This window comes from Onychostoma macrolepis, chromosome 04 (genome assembly GCF_012432095.1).
Source record: "Onychostoma macrolepis isolate SWU-2019 chromosome 04, ASM1243209v1, whole genome shotgun sequence".
Lineage (NCBI taxonomy): Eukaryota > Metazoa > Chordata > Actinopteri > Cypriniformes > Cyprinidae > Onychostoma > Onychostoma macrolepis.
Window position 1 is genome coordinate 21,113,372 of NC_081158.1, and position 27,516 is coordinate 21,140,887.

At 38.8% G+C, this 27,516-nt stretch overlaps 1 protein-coding gene across 9 annotated transcripts in view; it reads right to left on the reverse strand.

Annotated features, from left to right (window-relative positions):
- syt1a (synaptotagmin Ia) overlaps positions 1-27,516 on the reverse strand; it is a 223,931-nt gene that overhangs the window by 54,207 nt on the left and 142,208 nt on the right. The window lies entirely within an intron of this gene.

Genomic DNA, 27,516 nt, shown 5'->3' on the forward strand with positions numbered 1-27,516 from the left:
ATTATATATATTTATAGTACAGGGCCGTTGAACGCTTGCATCTGATTGGCTGACATATGTTCTAAGGTGTGCAGTTATTTTCAGGGAAACGCACGGCGAACGTAGTTCCAGGCAGGTTTTGACCGCATTACATGTCCATATCACTTCGCCAAATGATTTGAGTTATTTCAAAGGTTCTTACAGTCTAAAACAGCAAAAGAACCAAAACCCACAACGACACTGGCCAAACAAATAAATATAGTAAACAACAGGATAAAAACGACAGATCATTTCCATGTTTTTGCCACAAAATTACGTTTTACGGAAAACACATCCTCTATCTCCCCTTCTCTCTCTCCCTCACAGATGCACATTCAATTTGCACACACGTAAACATACACGCTAATGTTGTTAGCGCTACTCTGACAATTTTATCAGTAAACTACATGACTTCTTATAAGCAACATAACAACTAGAGGTCGACCGATTCATCGGTTTTGACGATTAATCGGCACCGATAGTTGATTGCCACAACTATGGGGTATCGGCAAAAATCCATGCCGATAGTTTTCCGGTGTGCAACCATTGCTGGAGTGGCTGAGAAGGGTCCGCTGGCATTATACAGTACGAGAGCGGCCTCTAGAGGCGGAAATCACTGACAGCACGTGTTGTTTATTTTGACACGTGACACTGCGCGCTGCACAGAGCGGGAAACTTTTTAAACTATTTAAACTTCGCATTTAAATACAGCCGACAGAAAAGCCTGCCGTGGAACAGAGCGCCATTCACATAGTTTTCTATTAAATTACATTATATTTGTCCCAAATCGTTGTGAATGTATAATGACTTCACCCTAGGCTATAAATTATGTATTGTGCATTTTTCAGCAAAACGTTTGTCTTTCTGTGGCTCTAATAAAGTCTGTATGCTTCATATAGAGAGCTGTAATACAGATCGCGCATTCTCTTTCCGCTTGCTCTGTTTTTTTTAAACACCGAACTTCAAACTCATTTATGCCACATTGTTCATTCTTGAAGCAAACTTATGTCCGTTTGGTGATTAAATAAATTGTTTTAGACCGCCACTTGATTTGAACGCAAAGCGTCTGGTGTGTGTGTGATATTTCTGAGTTCTCCTAGACGCAGCGCTGCGCTTTTGCCCAGTGTGTGACTAACTTTTTTTTTTTTTTTTGATTAGATAATTATCAAGTGTTAAAAAATAGAAGCAAATAAAGTGTGTGAGTACACACACAATATCCATATGTATGTAATTTTAATGCTATGGCCTTGTGTAGATATTTAAAGATGGCCATCTTTAAGCGTGATTGTTGAAATTAAATGCTAGCATTTAACAATAAGAGTCCATTCGTAGCATTAATGAAAACTGTAGAAGTATTGTTCCTTGTTAAAAGTGTTTTCATTTCAACATTCACTATTAGCTACTAATAGGCTACATTTTTAAATTTTAAAGTTTCTTCTTTTAACATTAGCAAACTATGAAATAACTTTAATGATCAGTATAGTAAATACTATTAATATTTTTATTCATTTACAAAGTATGGTTCAGTACTGTTGCTGCTTTTTTTTTTAATAGTAAAGCACTAGCTCTCTTTCAGTATCCATTTTGAAAACTATCGGCTGATTAATCGGTATCGGCTAGTGTGGTCCAACCTAGCTATCGGTATCCGTACAATCCACTATCGGTCGACCTCTAGTAACAACAGCAATGTGAAGAAAATGAACTTGAAGTTTCACTATTAGTAGAGACATTGCTGCCGAACACTTTTGAGAGACGCAGACTCACAGAGGTTATCTCTCTCTCTCGCGCTCTCTCTAATAACTTATTAGTCTGCTATCTACAGCTCAGTCCTCCGTTACTAGGTCTAAAATTATATTTTGGAATTAGCAACAGATGAAATGCGGAAGAAATTAATCCTACTCACAATAGTGTTTTAAGTGCAAAAACTGGACAAATGCCTTGAAATATATAATCTGGTCAATATCTTGAGGTGTGAAAATAATGCACATCTGAGGTGTAACGGCCACGACGCATTATTTTCTAAGAATTCAATGGCCCATCGTCAATTATTGCACATATCTATATAGATAGATATGTGTGTGTGTGTGCAATAATTGCATTATTTAAAACTCTCTTTTCTTACAGTCAATTTCACACTTCAATTCTGAATTATTTACAATCTCAATTCAAACTGAATTTGACTTTTAGGTATTCTAAAATTCAATTCCACTATGCACAGCCCTGACATGCACAACAGTTTGATAGATACGGCTTGTATAAAAGCTTTAATGTGTGTTCAAGCAAGAGATAAACAGCTCATAATGTCATACAAGGGCAGAGGGGTGATTAAACAACAGCAGCAATCTGATTACATTTGTTGCCAGGTTATGGTTGTGTTTGTGAGTAAGTGTGTGTGTGTGTGTGTGCGTGCGTGTGTGTGTGAGAGAGAGAGAGAAAAGAATTGATTGGTATACCCTATTACTTCACTTTTTATTCTTTATAGGTGGATGTCAGATGTGATGCAGTGTGTGCTAGTAGATTGCTTTTGGACCAAGGGCTCAGCCTTTCTCTTTCTCTCCCGCTCTCTGCCCTTCTCACCTGTGATTTAAAGTGCCCGTAAGAGCCCTGTACGCCTCTCTAATTGAAAACGAAAGAATGGGACAGGCTAAACTGTCAGTGCATAGGACACCTGACCGTCCCACTTCACCACTCCCTCTACGCTGGCATACAAGACACCGCTTTTAGAAAGAAATACATTAAATTGGCAAATTTGACAATAAAATAAGTGGCTCAAAACTGATACAAACACTCATAAATGACATCACTACTTGTGGGCGGGACCCGCCTCATGATTCGTTGGGGCACCCCAACATTTTTGGTACGCTATCTATCTATTAATTTGCACTGAGCTTCTTCCACAGATGCAGCTCCCAACAACTCATTCTGCTCTCTCCATGACTCCCACGTTGGCGAGTCTTTCATTTTTTTGTAGATAAAGAGGGTATTTTGCAGCTGGCACTTCACACACACACTCACACAAGCAGTCAGTATGTACTTGCAAGGGCTGTTTGTCCTGAGAGTGTGAATTTGAATATATTTCAACGTTGCGTAACACTCTACATTTTAGGATTTTATCCTACGGCGTGGCTTTATGAAAAAGATGAATCCACCGCTGCTGGCAACACTCCGAATTCTCCGGTTTTGTGATTTACATACTTCCACAGGCAGTCTGAGAGTCTCTTCTAATCTCAGAAGGCTTTGGCCTAATCCAAACCTCCTCAGGTTTTCCCCTTGATTAATTTAGAAGAATAGCAGAAAGGTTCAATCCAGACTGCTCACCTGACCCTTTTCATTCAGCATTAAATTTACAGTCCATAGGTGAGAATTTGGGTTTAAGACTTTGGTTTTGTATTTGATTTTTAGGCTGGTCAGTTCACTTGGTGTCAATTGGCAGCTACTTATATTGAGAAAGTATATATTCTTGGGGAAGAAAAAGGCTCCAAAATTGTTTGATTTGATTTCAGTAATATTTTTCAAATAATACAATCATGAAATTATCATTTTATAAATGAGCTACAAAACACATTATGTGGGTTAAAAAGGATAGCTTTCAAAAAACAGGAAAGAGGACAGAGAAAAAGACAGAGTGAGAGAAAAACGACAGCAGTCAGTGAACCATGCATGCAATTTTACTCTTAAGCAACATTCTCAGTACAAATTATAGATCTTATTGTGCATATTTTTTAACAGTGCATGCAAGTTTCTGATCTTTCAAATTGTAATAACTTCCCCCGTCCTTTTTTCTTTATTAAATTCAAAATTAATAATATAATAATTTAATATCATATTTGATATTTAATCATTATTAATTAAAATAAATAATAATTAAATAATTCCCAAATTAAAAAAAAAAAAAAAGTCAAATTACACAAGTAAAATGGTTTATTTATGCAGTTTCATTTACATTAAGGTAATCAATTTGGCTACAAACAAATTGCCACAGGAGGGTCTCTAAGTCTGAAAATCCTTTTACTGTATCTGAATTCTGTACTGTAATGAAACACTATTAGCGCAGAACCCTTTGTTGAACAGCATGACATTCAGCTGGATCAACACCAAACCAGCAGTGACCAGCCTAAATTGGTCTATCCTGCAGGCACAAGCACATTAGTGTGGCTTTCTATTCGCAAATAAAGTCAATTCTGGCATGTTTCTTCACACGCTAGCAGGACGAAAAAGTGATAGACGAAGATAGAGAGAGGTGAGGATGAAAGAAGAGGAAGTGTGATGGAAAGGGTTCTGGTGATGGTGTGTATGTGTGTGTGATGGTTGGATTCTGACAGGTAATCTAAAGTGCAGTGGTTCTAGTGTTCAGCATTCTCTTCTCTGATGTGAATTGACAGTCACAGGACAGTCTGACTGATGTTTCCACTTCTCACTCCCTGCATGTTTCAACAAGCTGTAACATCTCCTTTTCCCTCTCAGTCTCTTTCTCATTCTGTGAAGGACAAACTGTGCTAGTAGAGAGTGGAAAAAAGAAGATGAAATAAACAAGCATAAATGCTGAAGCCAGTGTATAGTTGTGCTTAGGTTTCCACACTTCTTACGAATCTGTATTGCAAAAAATAAACAAATACAAATAAAAATAGTAAAACTGTATATTTTTGATTGTAATACGACTTTTTTAATGATAAAATTAAGTTGGTTTTTCTATTATTTCTATTTATTTGTTAATGTTATTGTACAAATTCCGGAAGCAGTATGTAAACTTATGCTCAAAGCAGAGGGTTGTGCAGATATTGAGGCAGCAGAATCTGTCCTGCTTTGATGTTTTACTCATCAAAGCTAATTAGTATTACGATTATAAGTAGATTGAGGAAATAGAGAGAGAGAGAGAAAGAGAGAGAGAGAGAGAGAGCAAGAGCTGTCAAACTCATCAAGTGAAGACTGTTTTCATTGCTCAAGTCAAGAATCATTACAATCATTTACAACTGCGCAGGCAAAGCCACGATTGACACTAACAAACCTGTCAGAGAAGTCTCAATGTAAATTTCCTCTTCGTTATTTCCTAGATTTAGATTGCTCATTGCAACACCATTTTTCCCAATTTTGGGATTTGGGAAAATCTTTCACAATTATATTATAGAATTGTTTATTTGGAAGTGTTTTCAATCATATAACTGTACTTATGCATAAAGTGACAAATTACTGAATTCATTTAAGAAGGGAAATTAATACTTTGGTGACCAACAAGACTTGGTGACCATTTTCCATGTTAGTAAGCAAACAAACACTAGGTAAAATAAAGTGCACATGCACACCTCACCCTTACATGGCCAATACAAAAATAAATAAATAAATTCTATACACATACTCCAAAACTACTGAATCACATATAAATATTGAAAGATGTACCAACAGCATACTAAAAGATTTGCACTGCATTGAATTTTAAAACATTGATTTGCACTGAAAGAGTTTGTGTGCGCTCATATCTAGCCTCTGTTCAAATGCTATTTTAGATGCCATTTGACTAATGCTGGGGGTGGGGATATTGATCTTGTTGAAGCTTTTTGTAAAGGATTTTTGTTTGTGCAAAACATTAGAAAGATCTCCCACTCTTCCTCTCTTTTTATCTCACTCTCTTTCTGAATAGGGTTGTTAAGATGGTACTGGTAATAGTAGCAACTGGATTGTCAAAAGCGGAGGGTGTCTTGATGCTTCAGTGGCTAAAAGGTCCTGTCAATCGACTCCACAAAAATAACCTCGTCTGGCTTGTCTCCAATTACAATGCCAAAAATGGCAGGAGAAATGTAATTCCTATCGATCCCCTTCTCTTTTAACAGCTCAATGACTGGGACATTGGCCCAGGGAAGGGGAGGCACAAGTAAAGAGAGAATGAGGAAGTGAGAGCGCCACCTGCAGTCAGACCTGAGCATTGACTAAGGTGAATCTGACAATTACCGCCATAGGATCACATGGACAGTCACAGTGTTACCTTTAAAAGTGTAAAATAGTTCAATCCAGCACCACACTCAGGTGTGAAAACTCCAAATGGTTCCACACAGCAGCGTCGTCACTGAACAAAACAAGTGTTAAACGTTTCAGATGGCTGGTCCGTCAAATAAAGCCATCTGCTAATTCCCAACAAATGAATCGTAAGGCGGCAGGCTTAGCCGTTCCTTTATAAGCACCGTCGGCAAGGAGTCTCTTTTGCACTGATTTCTCTAAACGTCTGCATGTGCAGCATTCAGACAGTGGGAAATTTAAGCAAGCCTGTTAATTAATTAAGCATGGCTGAGTGGTATTTTGGAAATGGGAGTAACTGAATAAGACAGAGAGACAGAAGACAGACAGACTAAGCCAAGATGAGTATGTTCTGACCTCTGTTAGGGTGTGTTTGCTTTAGAGGAAAGATATCGCTGTTACCAAATCCTAGAGTCTTTGTGCTGCAGCATGAAGAAAATATTTACTAAGCCATCATGTCATTATGTCCTACACACTCAATCTGACCTAATTTTACCTTTGGACACATCCATTTGAGTAAACACCAGCATTGTGTGCAAGTCTGGTATCAAACCAGCCATTGAAAATGTTAATGTACTTTCGCTCGGTTCAAAGTAAGCCATTTCCAGAAGTGGTGCTATTAGTGCTTTTCCCAGAACACTGAGATAGCTTTCTTTCTAGTGATCTATGCAGATATGAGGTCCGCTACCAGAACTGAGCCCAGTGAGACCCAATAAACTGATGAATTTGGATCAGATTAGTTTTGTTTTGTTTATGAACCAGTTGTTCATACTCATATTATATATACATTTTTGTTCTCTCCCATTTGAAGAGAGTGTGCACTGTAACTGCTTCAAGGGCTGACTATAGTCACAAAAACAGTATTTGTGTGTGGGTTGTTCAGGAGAATATCAATGGGCCCACTGAACAAGTCTGAACAAGACAAACTGAATGAACTGGGAGATCTTGTACGTGAACATACTGAATTAGGAATTGTGAATGAGAATCTGCTGATGGACTGACACTCGTTTGACTTGAAAAAATATAAACTACAGAAAAAAAATCTGTATAGCATCTCACAGGTTCTATTTACAGGCCATGTTCAGGCTTAACACTCATGCTGGCCTCTTATGTAAATCTCTTTTAGCAAACAGAAAAGTTTGCCTGTACAATTACAATGTGTCTCTGAAGTTTCTGCTAAATTATTTTCACTTTCTCTTTTCCTTTGTGTCAGCTATTCTAAACAGGCCATTAGCATCAGTAGTACCATGAGGCCGGCACTTCCCATCAAGCCACCCGACCATAGTCACCAGGGGGCCTCCTTTCTGCCCTGTCCAAGGATTGCATGGAGAGAGTATGAAAGGGAGGGAGGAAAGGGTGATGAGAACGAAAGAGAGGGTTTGCCAGAGGCACAGCTGAAATTGCTCCATTAGGAAACTCTGTTTGAGCTGGGTGAATGAGACAGGGGTATGATAGATATATGAGCTTATGCCACAGCCTCTGTATCTTTATCCCAAAAGATTTCTCTGATGTTTTTTTAGGACATCATAACTGATACGACACCTGCATCGTGACTTCCTCCTCTGTGGCTTCACCATTTTGGATCTTGTTTTGAAATGCAGGAAGCATGAAAGATTCAGTGATCTAGTCGCTAACATTTATTATGAGAGGGCATTTTGGATGGTGATCTCATCAAGGCTTCTATATACGTCCTTTCTTCTGAAACTGAATTATAAGTAGCATCTCTCTCAATCCTTCACAATTCCTGTATGATTCCATTTCAATGGAAGTCATTATAAATGCAAAAAGAAGCCAAAAAAGTCCAATGAATTTATTAAGATACAGTATCAATTGAAATCCCAGTTATTCATCCCATAGCATAACTCCTGCAGTAGTAGAAAGGCACAATGTGATTTTATTACACTGAAAAAAATGTACTTCTTTTAACGGGTCAGCGTTGAGAGTGAGACTGAGACTTTTGAAGAAGAACTATGTAATAATCTTGTCATCTTCAGAGGAAAGAGATCCACCTCGTTTGGACAAGGTATCATAAAATGTACTTTCTCTCTTCAGCAGTCAAAGGTGAACAGCAATTTTCTTATTTGAAAAAGTTGGCTCTTTTGTGGCACTCCATTTTATTTTCATGTTCAAATGATGAAACTGGGAATCAGATCTCAAGACTACAGCGACATGAATTTAAAATCCTCATCATGCATGGTTGCAGCCTCTGAGGATGCCAGTAATTTTACGCCAGACGTTCCTGACACAATCTATATGGAGCAATACATGTCAAATAAACAAATGGACTGCTGGAGAAAGAACTGGTAAATTTGGCCTAAAACTGTAAAGGCTGCACATCAGTCTTGCTTAGGTAGGGTGAATGAGTTTTGATGCTGTCTAAAAGAAATCCTGTGGGTAGGTCGAAATGAAACAAAGAGAAAAATGAAGATGAAGTCGGTGGAGTGGAAGTCAGTCAAGGGGGTTGAAGGGTACAGGTTTCAACCTTGTGTTGCAGAAATTGCTGCATGAAAAGGTTTGCAATTGACCTCATCAGATGCCTTCTCATTCCCGAGTGGTTTTCAATCAGAAAGCATCGTTGTTGAAGTAGACCCTTGCTTCCGTATGATCATTAGCCAAATGGGACGAAACGAGACGCTTCTCTTGCTTTACAATGCATCTGCAACCAATGTTTAAGTATTCTACTGCTGATGCATGGGCTGCATAACATGAATCAACACATTGTTATCCGAAGCTGGATAATCAAGAACCGATTTCACAATAAAAAAATCCAATCTGAACACAATTTTAGTAGACAATACTCAGACAATGATGGATTGCCCCACTCTGCTTTGTGGTGAGCTGACAAAGCATGTTTTATACTGAATTACATGAATTCATGCATATTGAATACCACGATTAGCACTGACTATCTGGGTGATGTGTATTTGTATTTGTAAAGAATCAGCAAACTCTCTCAGTAGAGCCAAAACAGCTTAATCAGTCGAGAGGCCACTGAGGTTTGGAGAACTGCAGCCTTTGAGAGAATCAAGCCAAAGTCCACCACAATTAGTCAAGCCATTCTCTGTGTTGATTGGTTGGGGTTACTCCACAAACTCCTTGAATAACTGATAATTTCCATTTTAAATGGCTTATATAGATGAATAAATAGCAGTAAAGGTTTCTTTCATTTTTGTCATTGTTCACTCACCCTAATGTCGTTCCAAACCTGTTCTGTCATGACAACTTTCAGAGAGTTTTAGCATGGTAATGTACATGACAATGTTAATGTATTTGGTCTTGGCGGAATAGATCTGCTACGCTGCGGCTGCGGCAGAGCAAGTATTGCTGCCAATACATCCACAAACATGTGAGCATGTAAGAAATACTGAAATGACACTGTGGCGCTCCAAAAATGACTAAACTCAACCACAAATGTATCATAAAGATGGTCCATAAAAGAGTCCTTTTATGCTATATTGTAAGTCTTCTGAAGAAAGGAAGGAAGTTAAAAGTTGTTATTCACTCAAAAACATTTGAGAACCAATGCAAGTTGGAATCCCTGGCATCAAACACAGAATGACACCCAAAATGTTTAAATATACCTGGATGCACCCGATGTTTTAGATTTGGCTAAAGTAGTCATTTGACTGTCCATAGTCAGTACAGACTCAGTACAGTACCTAGACTCACAAGCTGAATGAGTTATTTTCAAAGATGATGAATAATGAGAACAGAATCCATTCCCTTGCTCTGAAGGTCTCCTCATTGCTTCTTTACTGCATTGTCACATTGGAACATTGTGATTTGCACTGAAAGGTCTTTGCTTTAGAAGATACCTTGAGTGGAAAAGCAGGTAATAGACTGAAACACTACAGATTCAGAGTTCATTCTTTCAGTTTTGATGTGTTTTATTCGTCCGAGCTCTTGATGTCCTGTAGTGAATAGAACAAATTATATAATCGTAATCCAGAGGATGGAAAAAGCAGACAGAAAATTGGTTGATTAAGGAGAAGGATAGAAAGACGAATGAATAAACTGAATGAAAATGGATGTATAGAGACCAGAGATCGTCAAAACCATGTTTCAGCCAGGGCGCCTCGGCGAAACCGCCCCCGTATTTGATCATGTTTATTGTCTGAAACCATCTGCAGCTGATAACCCTTGACTGAACAAGCTGTTAGTCAGCCCGAGAGGGAGTTGAGAGAGAAATCAGCCATGCTATAAAATGGCTCCTTCAGTCAGTATATGCTTCCTCCACAGATCACACTAATTGTAAATGACTGCTTTCAAATAAAAAAAATGCACAGCCTCATGTTATAACGTCATATTTATTTGCTCTTTTTCTTCATGCCCAATGAAATTGATAAACAACCATATTTATTTAGCCATACACTACATATTCTTTCTGAAAAGTTATGATTAGACCAGCACTTGACCTTAGCTTGTTTAAGCTGGTTTTCTACTGGTTAGACTAGTCGACCAGCTTTTTGGAGAGGCTGGTTGACTAAGTAAGTCTAGAACCAGCATCTAGAACTGGGGACCATCGTCTAAGAAAAACACCTGAAGAAGTTTTCTTCTTAAAGAGATAGTTCACCCAAAAATGAAAATTCTGTCCTTAATTATTCACCCTCATGTCGTTCCAAACCCACAAGGCCTTCATTCATCTTCGTAACACAAATTAAGAGAAGAAATTGTTGAATGAAGTCATTATCTTTGTTTTCTTTGCACACAAAAGGTATTCTCGTAGCTTCATAAAAATATGGTTGAACCACTGATGTCACATAGACTATTTTAGCAATGTCCTTACTACCTTTCTGGACCTTGAAAATGTTAGTTCCCTTGCTGTCTATGCAGGGTCAGAAAGCGCTCGGATTTCATCAAAAAATATCTTAATCTTTGTTCCGAAGATGAACAAAGGTCTTACTGGTTTGGAACAACATGAGGGTGAGTAATTAATGACAGAATTTAAATGTTTGGGTGAACTATCCCTTTAACAAAAATAAAAAGGACTGAGAAGCCTTTAAAAAAAAAAAAAAACAGTTAAACCTAGCATTTTTGTCACTCAAACAAATCTACATGGTCTTTTAAAACATGTTTAGAGAGGAGATTTGCTGCTCAAGCAACCTGCATGCGCTTTACTCAAGTTGCAATTTCCTTTATGACAGTAAATATACTGTATGATAGAACAACTGCAAGCTCAAGCGATGTCTCGCAATCAATGCTAGACAAGAACAAGAAGTGATTGCATACCTTTGTCAGAGAGGGTGTCGCTCAGAGAAAGGTAGTTATTAGCGACACAGCTCTTTTGCACGCACTCTTGGTGATAGTCAAGATGGAAATTTTCATTATGGGCACGGAAGCGGGGGATAAGCAGTGCAAAATTGAAAAATCAACTCAATAGCTTCAGAAGTGTTATCAGGAGAGGCTGGCCTAAATCTGCATGCTAATAAGCAAGTATTGCCAGGAGGGTATCACTTCCAATGGATCGCCACGGGAGCAGAAAACATGGGACCAGAGATAAGCATCTCTCCCAACACACTTGATGCAGGGGTATTTTTAAGCCTGGTGCTGTCCGGGGCCCTTTGAAAACCACTGAGCTTTTACAGAGCAACAGGGGACGGAAGGCTAGAACGGTGCTGCCTGCTTTGAATGGACTTTGACTGTGCAGACAACAGTTTTAACAGCCTCTTTGATTGGCACATAAATGTTCAAGAAAACATGGACAGATTTTATATTTTTGACAATATAAACTGCTGATCTTAAGATCCGTGTATATTCTCTATGAGCTAATGAAGTTCAAAGCTTTGTATAATTCAATGAATTCTATAAGGTGTGAATGTAGTCAGCTGCATTCGTCACCCGCAGAGTGGGTGTCGGCGAAGCCCCAAAAATAGATCTTTCTCAATAAGGAGCAATCTGCCATTTCAAGTCCGTGTGCGCCTGCAAGCTTGTCAGTCTCACTTCCATCAGCGTGCATCTGTGTCACACTGTGACACGTTGCATCTTTCTCTCATGCCACTGTAAAGTCCACCAGCCATGCCGATCTGGCAACCTGCGCTCGGCCATGTCGTTCAGATTCCACGCGCTGTTCTGTCAATCCTGCTGTATATGTCACCATTGCTAATCTGTAGTCTATGTAAATAGAAATCTTATTTCAGAAGCCCACGCTGGGAACTTCTTGACCTTCATGACCTTGTCGCAACCTTCTGGTCCAGCTGGCTGAGACTGACCGTTGCTGGGTTGTGTGGAGCAAGAGCCTGGAGCAGCCAGCTCAGCGGATCTCAGGTGCTGACAGGCTGCATAAACACACTGTGAAAAGCTGCCTGCCCTGAAGGCCACGGACAAGCTCAGCGAAAAAGAAAAAGGAAACAACAGCGCGGCGGAAATGAGCTGTATATTTCACAGCTGTTACCAAGGGCGGGCGACCTATGTGCCAGCATGCAGCAGCACCTGAGTGAGAGAAACACTTTGAGAGGTCAGAAGCGAACTCCACATTTGAGTTTCTTAAAGTGACTTAAATGGCATCCGGCTCACTAAATAACCATCAAAGAGAAAACATTATATTACAAAATACCCCAAGCCATACCACACACTGCACATATGGAGGAGTAGTTCAACAAAAAAACAAACAAAAAAGTCATAATTTACTAACCCTCATGTTATTTCAAACCTGTATGAGTTTTTCTTCTGTGGAACACTGTTTTCTTCTGTATTCCATACAATGAAAGCATTCCATGACCAAAAACACAATTTCAAAGCTACACAATAGCTTTATTGTACAAAGCCACATGAGATTTTTTTAGACATAGCAATCACATATTTGCAGAATACTTGGAATATATTCCTTATATTAAAAAAAGAGTGTATAGATTATTGATAAATTACCTTTTTGTTTTTTGTTTGTTTTCCATGGTTCAAAGAAAGTTTAATAGGTTTAGAATGACACACAATTTTTGTTTTGGGGTAACTAATTCCTTTAAAACAGTCTTTTTTTTTTTTAAATCGTGAATCTCTCTAAATGACTCAAATGAATACACCATTTAAACAAAAAGCATATTGATATCCCTGACCTTCTGCCATTAAGGTCAGCCTGAGGTGTGATCTCTGTGAATTCTCATCAGTTACATCCTCTATTTGCTCTTGGGAGACAAACCAGTGTGTTTACTGGTGTAATCGAATTTGAAATGGAGGCTGTTTGCAGATGGTCAATGCAGGAGGGGATGTTTTCTAGTGCACACAATGCTGTTTGACTCTCATACACAAAATAGAAAGTAATCACTCCTCATCTAGTTAATCCCATAATTATGCACATGGACACTAATTTCCCAGCAGGGAGAACACTGTGTGCCTGGCTCATCTCTCTCTTTCCCTTTCTGTTCTCTTACTGTTTATTTACTACACTAGAACAATCACAATGAATGTTAAGCAAACAAACTACATAATATAGCCTCAAGCTTGTTTTACATGTGTACTAGCTATACCAGTTCAGGAAATGTTTGTGGTAGTGCCACAGCACTTCTATTAGCTGTGATACATCAGGGAATAAATACAGAACTCTAAGACTGTTTACCAAAACCTAGTGAACTGCCTACGCAGGAAGGATTTTAAGCATTATAGGTATACTCCCAATTTGAAGGCTGCAAAGAAATTAAGAAGCATGATTATGATGCCTTCTGAATTCTAGGACATTAGGACTTGGAACGCTGACAAATCATTCATATTCCCACTATACATTTAAATGTAGATTTTCAACAATATGGGAAATTCCAACCTCCCACATGAGATGGAGTAGTTTTAATCCTGAATCCACCTATGTTTATTTCTATGTGCCCAGTGCCACTTGACAATTTCTCAGAGGTGTGTGGAATATATTGTGACCTCTTTGTACTTCAAGCCACAGGTCTGTATACTTTTGAACAGGCATTTGCTATGCTTGACATGATCCTATTTTGAATGGCTCCTTCCAATAATAAGACCATTCATCTTGTGCTGAAGGTGGGGATCGTTAGTTGTCATAAGATGGATGTGACAGATACAGGCTACACTTTGCTGAAAATGTCCTGCCAGGCATTGAGAGTCTTTCCCCTCTCTGCACCAAATCAGCATGCATTTACAGCTAAAAAAGCTTCTAAATACCAATAACGTCATATTTCAAGTCAGGCAGACAGAATGAAACGGGAGAAAATGCTCTGATTATAGCCAGAAGGGTGCAACTCCACCCTGGTTGGCATATTTCTCTGAAGAAGAGACAGGATGTTGCTGGAAAAATGATTGTTTCAGTGCTCGTAATATGGCAAGGACACAGCCCCCCTGCCGCGTAATGGCACATGGCAAGCCAAACACTTCAATGAAGTTGTAGTTTAGAGGGCATGTTTGCTGCCATCAAATCATTCTGTGGAGGAAACTGCAACAACATTAAATTAGATTATGTAGCTTGTGCGTTTCCTCAAACAAGACATGATCTAATTCGTTCTGAGAGTACATTCTTCTTTCTTCAAGATGTGCATGCTGGAAATTGAGCTTGTCTTTGAAATAATCTTTTTAACAATCTAGGTGGAGATTGGAAGACGAATCTGACACGTTTTATAGATTTTTTACATCAGTGCAGTCGCGTCTAACTGAATGACACCCCTCTCAACCCACACACACATCCACCCCTCCTTCTACCACAATTCTATAAATAAACTTGAAGCAGCTCTGCCTTTATAGGTCAGCTGAACTACAAAGTGCATATTTTTTCTCTTGTGTGTACAGAGTCAAATTCCTTGAGGTGAATCGATACATAATTCCAAGAACTAGTAACTAGTTACCACAACCTCGTACGAGGGATTGTTGTTGCCATGGCAACAAAATATCTTGGTGTAAAGACCATAAGAAAATGTATGCACAGCCATAATTCTCTTTGTGACGTATTCAAGTAAACACATTTTTGTTATGGGCTCCCCAGGCATGGCTCAGATAGAAGCAGATAAAAGAGTGACACTTTGCTAAAGAGAAGCTCAAAGTTGTGCTTCTAAAGTGGCGAATCGTTCACACAGAAAAACAAGATCTGTAAACATTGCGAGAGGAGATAAGCCAGCGGCAGAGCTGTCTGACAGTCCTCCCACCCCAAACAGAGAGGAGAAGAACAGCAATGAAAGCATAAACACTTAAAATATAAACATATATTTTAGTATCTATCTATCTATCTATCTATCTATCTATCTATCTATCTATCTATCTATCTATCTATCTATCTATCTATCTATCTATCTATCTGAGAATTTGGCATGAATGTTGTAGTGGAGCTAAAACTGATGCCGGACATTCAGGTGATGTTTCAGTGATATTATTTGAGAAAAATTGATTTACCAACAATTTTAGGCCATTTTCTGTCGATTTCCTCTTTGATAGAGGCTTTTATCAATTTCTAGGGGCTTGCAGCTAGCAGAGGCTTTCTCACTTACACCCACATACTAAAAAAGCAAGCTGCGTTACAGGGGTTGTCAAGTCAGAAAATATCATTTACATTAGTAAACAGAAATAATATTTGTTGAATAGATGAATAGATCTGTATCCAATGACAACCATAACCAAATAAATAAAATGACCTTAACGTTCCACAATATAACCCCGGGTTTGTTCGGTTTGGACTGCCGGAGCGCACACAAGGCCCTGGCGGTGACTCATGTTTATTAGTTCCTCTCTGCTGATTGGGTGTTCCAATACTCCCAATCCACCCTGCGTCGTGTGCAGTGAAACGTGACACTGGGTCACTTCCCCCTTCCATCCCCGGCTGCCAGCTCAACTGTGCTGCCTGCAGCCTCATGTCTCCCAGCATGCTTCAGTGGCCATAAACACACACATGTGGCCAAACAGAGATGACTCTGCTACAGAAGTAAATACAAGCTCAGAGGGATTTTATTTTCAGCGTTTTTGTTTAGTGGTTCTGCAGAACGCATAAGCTAAGGGGGGAATTTATAAATGTAACACTTTACAATAAGGTTGAATTTGTTACCCTTAGTTAGGTATCATGAGCTAGAAAGGTAATGGGTAATATAAACTAAAAATGAGCATTTATTTTAATTATAATAATATATATTATTATATATTTTAATTAATGTGCATTTCTACATTCATTAATACATTTTTAACATTTCAAATTATAAAAATGAACATTAAGTGAAAGTGACATGTGGCCAAGTATGGTGACCCATACTCGGAATTTGTGTTCTGCATTTAACCCATCCAAGTGCATACACACAGCAGTGAGAAGTGAACACACACACATACACACACACCGTGAACACACACCCGGAGCAGTGGGCAGCCAATGCTGCAGCGCCCGGGGAGCAGTTGGGGGTTCGGTTCCTTGCTCAAGGGTCTCACCTCAGTCGTGGTATTGAAGGTGGAGAGAGAGCTGGTTATTCACTCCCCCCACTGACAATTCCTGCCGGACCTGACACTCGAACCCGCGACCTTCGGGTTACAAGTCCATTAGGCCACGACTGCCATTAGATAATGTTACTGCAATACTGCAAATTGTAACCAATATAAATCTCATTCTGAACAGCTGATATTCATTGAACACAACCGACACAAGCCTTTTCTTTTATAAAGAAATTATTTATTTTATTTTATTTTAATTATTCTGATTTATTAGTACTATATTGTGTTTCTCTTTCAAAAAGGAATTATCCATGTGAGAATTTTTGCTTGTTCATGCAGACTGCTGTTTTGTATCCAAAATAAATAAATAAATAAAAATCCTGCCAGGAATTTGCTAAAAGCTCCCGCACACAATGTAAGCCTGGGTGGCCATTGTCCTCAACCTCCAGATTACCTCTGATTTGCTGATGCGTTCAGTATCCTGGCATGGCACTGCAGCCATTGGCGATGGTGGAATGACAGCAGAAATGGCCATGTGGCGAAGGCTACGTCTCACCCTGCTTGTCCCCTCAGTCTGGTTATTCTCTCACTAAGCCCAATAGGAATGTCTTTCACATCCTTGGACTTTGCTTGACGGTGTTTGATGAACAGAGTGGCCTTCAAAAAAAGGTAAATTTAAAAAAAAAATTGGGCAAGGTGACACGGTAATCAGGCATGCAAGGCATGTGGACACATCTAGGTAACACTTTATTTTAAGGTGTCCATAATACAGAGTAATTACCTAGTTAAGTACTTAGTAGTAGCCATTGCACTTACATGAAATAAAATGTACTTACCATGTAACTAAGTTATGGAACAGCCTGTAATAACAGTTTGTAATTATGTACATGTAATAGGCAGCTACTGTTACACATATCTAACAGGCCGAGTCTGTTACACAGCTACTTATGTAACCAAAAGATTGTTACATGTGTTGCAGACTCCATACAACATAGTTATAAATGTAAGTACACAGACATAAGCTACTTAAAATAAAGTGTATCAAGATTGTACTTAAGTGAACTTCATGTGTATCTATACTGTACACCTTATCCATCTGCACCTTAGTTTGATTTAACCCACCAGTACACAGCTTAAATACATGTAATACCTTTCTAATTACATTAAAATTACAGAATATTACACAGTAATAAGCTACTTAAAATAAGATTCAAGATTGTACTTAAGTGTACAAGTAGCTGTGTAACAGACTCGGCCTGTTACATATGTGCAACAGTAGCTGCCTATTACATATACATAATTACAAACAGTAATTACATGCTGTTCCATAACTTAGATACATGGTAAGCAATGTTCCCTCTAATTTTTTTTCTTGCTGAGCAAAACTTTTCTCTATTGGGCGGACATTTCAGCCACCTGAGCAAAAACATTCTTTATACCAGACCTGTACAGCACACACACAAAAAAGTGTGTAACTTTCAACTTTAATGTGCTATTTCTATTTGATTTGACCCTTGATGTGACTAAATGATGCACATTTTAGGTTATCTGAGAAAACATTTTTACAGTACAATACACTGCCGTTCAAAAGTTTGGGATCAGTACATTTTTTTTAAAGAAGTTTCTTAGGCTCCTCAAGGCTGTATCTATTTGATAAAAAATACTGAATATTATTTCACAAAATAATATTGTGAAATATTATTGCAATTTTAAATAAACATTTTCTATTTGAATATACTTTAACATATAATTTATTCCTGTGAAGCAAAGCTGAATTTTCAGTGTCACATGATCCTTCAGAAATCATTCTAATATGCTAATGGTAACACTTTATTTTAGGGTCTCTTAACTAGTTGCTTATTAGCATGCATATTACTAGAATATTAGCCATTTATTAGAACTAATTAAGCACATATTAATGCCTTATTCTACATGACCTTATTCTACATCCCTAATCCTACCCAATACCTAAACTTAACAACTACCTTACTAACTATTAATAAGCAGCAAACTAGTAATTTATTGAGGGAAAAGTCGTAGTTAATAGTGAATTAGTGTTCCCTATTCTAAAGTGTTACCATGCTAATTTATAATAAATGTTGGAAAATGTTGTGCTGCTTAATATTTTTGGGGACCTGTGATACTTTTCAGGATTCTTTGAGAAATAAAAAGTTAAAAAGAACAGTTATTCAAAATAGAAATTTTGTGTTACAATATACACTACTATTCAAAAGTTTGGGGTCAGTCAATTTTTTCTTTCTTATTTATTTATTTTTATTCAGCAAGGATGTGTTAAATGGAGTCAGTTTGCACAATACACTGTACACAATACACTGTGACTGTAAATGTCTCAGTTTTGTTACCGTTCTGTTCTATGTACCGTTCTGTTAATCATCTGCTATTTCCAGCACTTAACGTTAATCAAGCCACTCTTCTTTAATACATGAGGACGTTTTATTTCACATGTCACGGTGTTTGTGTTACCTCTCGATTTGAGCTATTTCATCCGCAACCATTGAAGTATTCGGTTTCTACAGCAACTCATTTGGCGCACACCATTCTCTTTCTATGAAACTTGTACACCACATTCACCGGATCTAACGCTATAGCGGCACCAGCTCTATAGCGGTTTACCCGAGCATTGCAATTCTTTCGTTTTAACTAGAATACAATCAAATGGCTTCCCCAACTCATTTTAGCGTGTGCGCGGCACATTATTTCTCTGCGCGGCTGCAGTGGAAGAAGTGCGCGGCCGTGCGCGCGCGGAGCTTAGAGGGAACATTGATGGTAAGTATATTTTGTTTCATATAAGTACAACGGCTACTACTAAGTACTTAATTAGGTAATTACTCTGTATTATGACACCTTAAAATAAAGTGTTACCCAAATCGATAGTAGTTGTACTTCATAAATTTAATGTGTTTGATTTTTCTCTAGTGTTGTATGTTCAAACATGCATATAATATTTTATCCCTATGTTATAGTGCATTTTGGAAATCGAAAAGATCGACCCTATCAATAATGCATCTGCAGTATATGCTTGGCTAAATATCTGAATTCAGTGACTGTTATGAGTGTGGCCATGCGTGTATATGTGCGTGAGCATGTCCCCAATAGACTGCATTATGCATAGTACACAGAATGGGTCGCCTGTAGCACTAATGCTAATTTCTGTCAAGGGCTCCATTAAAAGGTAAGGCTGGGCCCTCATCTGTGCCGCTTCAGCTCAAGGTTTTTCATGGCATTTATTATAGTCATGCCATACAAACCCCTCGCATTTTCATTTCATTATTGACCGCACTACTACTGGTGATTGGCCACTGGCCGAATCCAGAGACTGTGGAATGGGTAGGTGGGCAACATTAGCCACTATCACATCCTGTCTGTGCCTGGCACACGTGGTGCATCCTGGGTAATTCATTTCTCCCAGGGCTTTATCATCTCAGTGGGGTAGTGATTGATTTACACTGACAGTCAAGCCAAGCCAAGACCCAGTGCTATGAGCTGTGGCTCTAGTTTAAACAAAACTGTTCTGAGCATGAACTGTTGGGTGAGTGTTAGATTAACAAGGGACAAAGTAAATCAAATTTAGTCTACAGTAACTGATTTATAGAGGCATGCACAATAAATTGGGTCAAAAAACAAGAAAGAAAAAATCTGGGCTGCATGGCTTATTATATGCTTTCCAGGACTATATGTAAGGGTAGCTGTGCTAGCTGTGCATTAAACGATTTGAATGCACGACTTGGGGACGAAGAACCAACCGACGCGCAGCCTCCGCGAAGTGCATTCAAATCGTGCACAGCTAGCCGTTGATTATCCCGTTTATGCCATGGCCATTTGCCAGCATTCACATATTAAAGATGTTAATAATATTTGCGCTGCAATATTTGACCGGAAAATGACGGTTATTTTCATCTGTATTACTATTCAACTGTAACTGTATGTTACTATGGTTACCAATGTTTATAGGAAGCGTATTAATATGGAACGTGATTAAACTGACCTGCAACTACCTGTGCAGTTAAATGAATTTAATCAACACCTGCCAGCCAATCAGACTTGAGTATTCAGACAGACCATGGCATAAGTGGCTGTATACTGTATGTTGTCTGGCAAAAATAAAAATAAAAATAAATAAAACTCTTAAAATGTCACAATTCCATTTAGTGGCACGATTTACACAGAAATGACACATTTAACCTTCAACTCAAGAGTTAAATTCATACAGCTATTTTTTGCACTGATGTTAAACCCATATGTAATGAAAAATCATATATTTTATTTCACACTAAATATATTAAAAATAAAATGACACAAATGATGTGTGCCACTACTGTGATATAAATTTACTTGTGAATATGGATTAATGTGGGTATAATCTGAGTACATCAAGGACTGTAGCATTCTGTGTTGAAGCTGATTCTTCAACTTTCTTCAACATGCTTTTGATTTTGATCTTTTTTGGTTATCTCTCCAGATGGAAAAGAGCTCGCGGGCAGATCCACAAGCTTTAGGAGTGACTCGGCCTGCCAGTAAGAGCTAAATGAGTGAGAACACTGGCCCTGCGGGAGCTGATTTTATCAAACTGTCATTGTGGCTAAAGTTTTTTAGGAACAAAGCGGCACCTGAAAATCAGCCTCAACTCTGCAGGTGAAGGTGGCAGAGTGGATGAATAATGCATGAAATTTATCTGCTGCCGTTAATCATGATGAGATGGTGAGAGAAAGAGAGAGAGCGAGATGTGATGTGGCCTCAGGATGTGTTTTTTTTCTCATTTACTCATTTCTCTGCTCAGCTCAAGACACTGGATCCAGAGTCAAGGTCTTTAGAGAGGTAAAAAGCTTCTGATTGCTATTAAATTTAAAGGCACAGTTCAGGCATAAAATGACATTTCCGTCATTTACTCACCCCCGTGTCATTACGTCATCTGGAGCAACATGAGGGTGAGGAAATGATGACAGAATTTTCATCTTTGGTTGAACTATCACCCAGCTCCTGCAGAACTGACAAGGTTATAACTTCTTCACATACATTAAAACACAAGCTTCTTCAGATGACTTTAGGCCGTGTAAGTAAAAGGATATGATACAATGCCAAGAAAAAAAAAAAAAAAACTATATCCTACAGTATGTGACAACCTATATGAGCATACAGCATTTATGTGCAATCACAGGTGTTTGTATGTCAGCTATTATAAAACAGAACATTTATAACAGCTGAGCCACATTCAGATGTATTGTATGTAAGGATATTAAACTTTCTGTGTAAGGACAGGGTTGCTTTTATTGATTATGTCACAATGGATTCAAATGAGGCTTGTCAAATCATATAATGGATTTATCTAATGTGATACAAAATGTATATTATGTACTGTGAATCTGCATTCATAATCCAATACAATGAAGAAAGTTTCGAATTCACTTGATGATTCACGAGTATGCATATAGGCAATATTTCTGGGTTAAAAACAGCTATATTGTCATATAAACTTCCTCATACTCTAAATACCCTTTCGGAAATTGGTCAAGGGTGATACAGAAGAAAACGTTCTGCCATCAGAAGATAAGATGGAGTAACGGGTCATGGAAAACTGCATTTAGGACATGCCTCGGCCTTTGTGTTTTAATGTGATCCACACCGCGATCATTTGACTGATAAGGCCTCACAAATGGCTGGCTTAGAGCCGTAATTACTCTCCACTCCCGCATAATCTTTCTCCCCAGCGAACATGTCAATGCCGGCAAGCAGAAGCGTGCTCGCAAACGGAGGAAGAAAAAGGAGAACATTTAGAGATAAGAAGGACTCCTTTCCTCTCATCGATACAGTCATGACTCTTAAGATTTCAATCCATCACTAGGCTCTTAAGAAAGCACTCCCTTGCCTTTAATTAGGGCACAGTGACTGGAGGATCTTGACTTAGTTGACATGCAGCTCTGAGCCATTGTAAATGCACAGCTATAAAAGCAACTGGAGACTGGAGGGTGTCAGAGATTAGAGATCTTACAATCGGAAGGTCATTAGTGTTATTTGGAGGTCAGGAAGTACGTGTCAACTGTGTAGAATGAAGTGATTTAGCTCAATGACCCATAAGGAAGTCAACATATGACTCATCTGAAAGGTTGATGCACACTGTGTGACCTCTGTTAAACACTGAACTAATCACGTACAAGGTTCCCTTCTTCATAGTCAACATCTTTTATGCTTGTGGCTTATGTATAGGCTTCATATATTTATATGCTATACATACGAATAACATTCCTAACAAAAAATGATTACTCCTGGGACATGACAATATGTCTTGCATGCATAAGCCAATGCTTTTTAAATCTAATTAACATGTGCAGGTGTTAAATAAGAATGTATAGCACAAAATTACTCTGGAGACATATGGCAACATGGCTTGCATACACTGCATAATTTTTAATCAAACTAATTAAGTGGAACATGGTTATGTTTGAAATAGAATGATAACAGACTACCAATACTGCCACAGTATGTAGTACATATATTTAATGTTCACAGAATGCGATTTTCATGCATGAATTCCTAGATGATGTAAACAGAGCACGTTGTTTGAGATTATGTATACCACAATGCAATGCGTTCAATTCCACTTCCTTTTTTGACTTAGACTTACAAAAGTTCCGATAGATGAAAATGGCGGAAGACGTAACTCGGGGGAGAAGAATGGTTGAGTAAATTGTTATTTTTGTTTTCTTTGTGCAAAAAAAAAAGTATTCTCATAGTGTTGCAAAACTGAAGTTGAGCCACTGACGTCACATGGACTGTTTTACCGATGTATTTACTACGTTTCTGGACCTGGGAACATTTCAGTTGTGTTGCTGTCTATGGAGGGTCAGATAGCTCGCCGATTTCATCAAAAACATCTTAATCTGTGTTCCGAAGATGAACGAAGGTCTTACGGGTTTGAAACGACATGAGGGTGAGTAATTAATGACAGCATTTTCATTTTGGGGTGAACTAACCCTTTAAGAGTGTATGAGCAGATGTGTAATAGCATGTTCGTACCCCACACCAAAAATGTTATGTAACATTTTAGGTAACCGCAAGAGGACAAGCAGTAGGAAATCTCATCTAATTGGTTGACGACACAAAAATTACATGTTACTGGCTGTTTAAACAGTAACAGAGGTCAGTTCATTGGCAGGGAACAGGAAGTTAAAAAAAAGCAAGTAGTCCTATTTATGCTCACAGAATCCGTCAGTGCCCTGTTTATACGCTCCAATGCAAAAAAAAACAACAGCTGGAGCAAAATAAAAAAAATATATATAAAGAATCTCCATCCAACATTTCGCTGTTCTTTTCTATCGGTCTCATCTGTTAGACGCATTGCTTGCTCCACCTGTGCAACAAATCCAGTGAACATGCACCTGGACCTTTTGAGAGACGTTCTCAAGTGCAGCCGCTGAAAAATCAGTAAGCCAATTGTTTCAGATATAATCCATTGTCTTTTTTGCCTTTGAATCTTCACAGTCGAATGCACTGGTCAAGACCTGCAGAGCTCCTTGAGTAAGAGTGGTCAGAATGATCTGGTAGATTGTGGACAGCATATACGGCATCAGATGCCCTCAGGGGAAGAGGAAACCAACCTCAACTTTAGTCTGCTCACCGACAGAGTGAAGGACACAGAGAGAAGGAGAAAAGGAAGGAAAAGACAGTCGAGGGGGACTGAAAGCGTCTCTTCATGGCGGTATGGAGGAGAAAAAAACCCAGGAATGAATATATCTGGCGGTGCAGGGGCCATGTTATTAACAGCTTGCTGAAATGCACTTAACTCATGCCTATTCAATTATGCAAATATACACATGCAAATGACCACAGTCCGCAACACCATGCTGTCTCAATTAGGTGACAGGCTTACAAGGGTTGGCTTTACTGTCCTGCTATCCATCTACAAGCAAACAGCTTTTGACCTGTGATGATCATCACCATCATGAGACATCAGCAGGGTGGGTTGACTCGCAGACTGAGAGGAGCCGTTCTGTTTGCGTGCGACAGACTGTGGACATGCGTCTTCACGTTATATTTACTGGTTCCCTTCAGCACTGCCGCTTTTAGTCCAGCTTTTGAGGAGTTAAGAGATATTCAAGGTCAGCTTATGTCATGTGCTTTTATTTTTCTTATTGTACAGATCAAATTGAACAATTCTGGAAAACATGAGTCAGGCTCCACAACATTAAATTATCAAATGATTGAAGCTCAACATGCATTAAATTACTCCAGTCGTCATTTCTGAATCGGTGGGAACTTTTAAGTGAACAATAAATCTGAATCACTGGTCTACATTATTGCTCGGCTTTCATGTCTAGCACGTATTCACAATGTACAAAAAAAAAATTAGGTATTAAAATCAATAGGGTGAATTGTCAGAAGCTTGGTGAACAATACATCATATTCAGTATGACCAAGGCCGCATTAATTACATCGATTCTGACCATGAAATACACCATGCTGGCTTAAAAGTAACAGCTTTAGCTCTATGTGCAGCAATTTTATCTTACACAAGAGCATTTCATTATTTAGCACGTCCCATACATATGCGTGACCAAAATGATATAGCTAACATGCTAAACACATATGCACTACATAGGTGCCACATTGATTTTCATCCTGCTTAGAGTCTATAGAATGGCAGCATGAGTCAACATCAGTTGTCACTGCGTTATGTAATGCTTGAAGGGTCCATTGTTTACAACAGCAAATTAATAAGAATGAAAAGTACATTATAGCTCAAACATCTGAAAATGTTTGCAACCACATTTTAAATTTTAGATGGCATTTTTTTCTTCCAAGCATTCATTTCTGACCTTCTTGGTATGGAAAGAGCAAAAGGTAAATGTAGAGGAACTTGTATAGTGACAGAACGGACGATGACATTGTCGCTGTCCTCTGAACAGTGGTTCTGAAAACAGCCCAATCACTTAAAGCCTGGAAGCGTGTCGCTGTCCGGTGCTGAAAGAGTTAAGGCAGGTGGCGCTGTCCAAAAGCAAGAGGTGCTGAAAGCTCTGTGTCGTGTTGAAGAGTGTGGAAAAGCGCACACTCTGTGGGCGGCTATGAGGCTTGTTTGCTCAGAGCTGTCAACAGTCTCCTCAGCACCTAAGAGGGCGTTTCTTGCATTTCGTCTGTTGCATTTTTTAAATTGTTTATCTACGTAAGCGTCAGACTGATGTCTGTGCCTATTGTCTTATGCCATGAGCACTGCTAAGACAAGTCAAAACCAATGTAACCTTTGAAATATTGAGATTTCAGTTTTCAGTTACACGATCTCATTTGATTTATACACAATTCTTATTAGCAGCATCATTTTGGATTGGATCCAAATTAACAAAAAATTCAATAGGAATACTATAATTATACTCATTTATTTATTTTTGACTAGGATTCTAGGCAACCTTTCTTTGAATGCAAGAGCAACCCCTGTGTGAAATCCCATTTGATTTTGGGTTGAACAGTAAACGGTAGAAAATAGCAGATTAATTAATTCCTGGAACTATAATACAATTCTTAGCTTCCATAGCTGTAAAGTATGCACATGGTTAAGACTACACACAGTGCTGTGCTCCAATATGGCCATCTGCAGATATGTATTTTTTTCTCTCTATTTATTTATTTTTATTAGGATTTATGGCTTGAACCAGCTGCTTGGTAAGCGTATACACTAAGCAGACAATCATACAGCTAATTTTTGACAGCAGGATAAATCCATCAGATAATCCAAATCCGCAGCAAGAGAGAGATACAGAAAGAGAGAGAGTCTATAAGGGAGATTAAAAAGAGGAGATTGTGAGTGCCGAATCCCACATCGCTGATCATGTGACCTTAATTCCACTCTGTCATTTCTTCCCGTGGAGTGTGAGAGAGACGACCAATCACAAGGCGCAGTTCGTGAGCTCGTGAGGAGAGGGAGAAAAAAAAAACATCCCGCTAACGGCAAGTGAAGCTCAGATACAGTCCAAAAAGGGGGAAACACTCATACAGACTCACACTTGTCACTGCAATGCATATGCACACAAACAAGCAACCTCTCACATCTAGATTTGTTTCAGTTTGGTCTTTCTTTCTCACAAAAGCATGTGGGTTTTCTCTCTGCATGACATTGATTTGTTCAATCAAGACTGCAACGGCATATTTACGACTCTTCACTGACTCCTACAAGTCAACCCCTGTCCCCATCCATATCTATGCTGGTTTTACAGCCCTGTTACGGTCATGTTTTGTTCTAGTTTCTGTCAAATATAAAGCTCATATAAATTACACAGCCGTTAGGAAAACAAAAACAGACATATCAATAGAGCTCTTGCCAGCATCACTCATTAACTATTGATGCTGTGTGAGATCTGGCGCCACAGCTGGATACACACACACACACACACACACACACACAGATTGTTTATTTCTGCACTCATTGACAATGGACTCAATTCAAACCAGTCTCCATGGTACTGAACCAAACAAGAGGGGTGGCAGTTTAAACTCTAACTAGACCAAGGTGGTCAATTGTATTTACAGCCAAATGAACATCTGTGATGCCTTCTGTGCCACTTTAAAAGTACAAATTAATATACAAAATCAAGGACTATGACATAAATTGATGTAAAAACAGCCTTTCGGGGAAAAAGAAAAGGAATCAGAGTGCAGTTTGCTTTGATTAAGAAAAGAGCCATTTAAAAAAAAAAAAAAAAAAAAAGAGACGGATGGCATGCAGTGGCTTTTGAGGATTATGCCAGGCAGGAGAATGGAACCAAATGGAGAGAAGTTGTTTGAAGCTCCGAAATAAGCCACTCTTACTCTCTTTCATGTTTTGAAATGAGGGAACAATTGTGCGTTAACTGCAATCCAGCAGCCCCTTTGTTCCATCTTTAGACCACGAGCTAATGGAGGAAGGGGCTGAAAAATTGTGAAACCGGAAGAGATCCGTCAATTAGGTGTGGTTTGACATCACTGAGAGTGTGAAAGGCGGGGAAAAATGATTGTACGAAAGGTGAAAGCGCCTTGAGGTTTGATCACTCCATACGTCAGGGGCTGCAAACTCCACTGGGAAAAAGGGGTATGAGATGAGAGATACGTGTGGGCATGTGGGGGAAGGGGTGTGTAGGGTACAATCACAAAGCACATAAATAA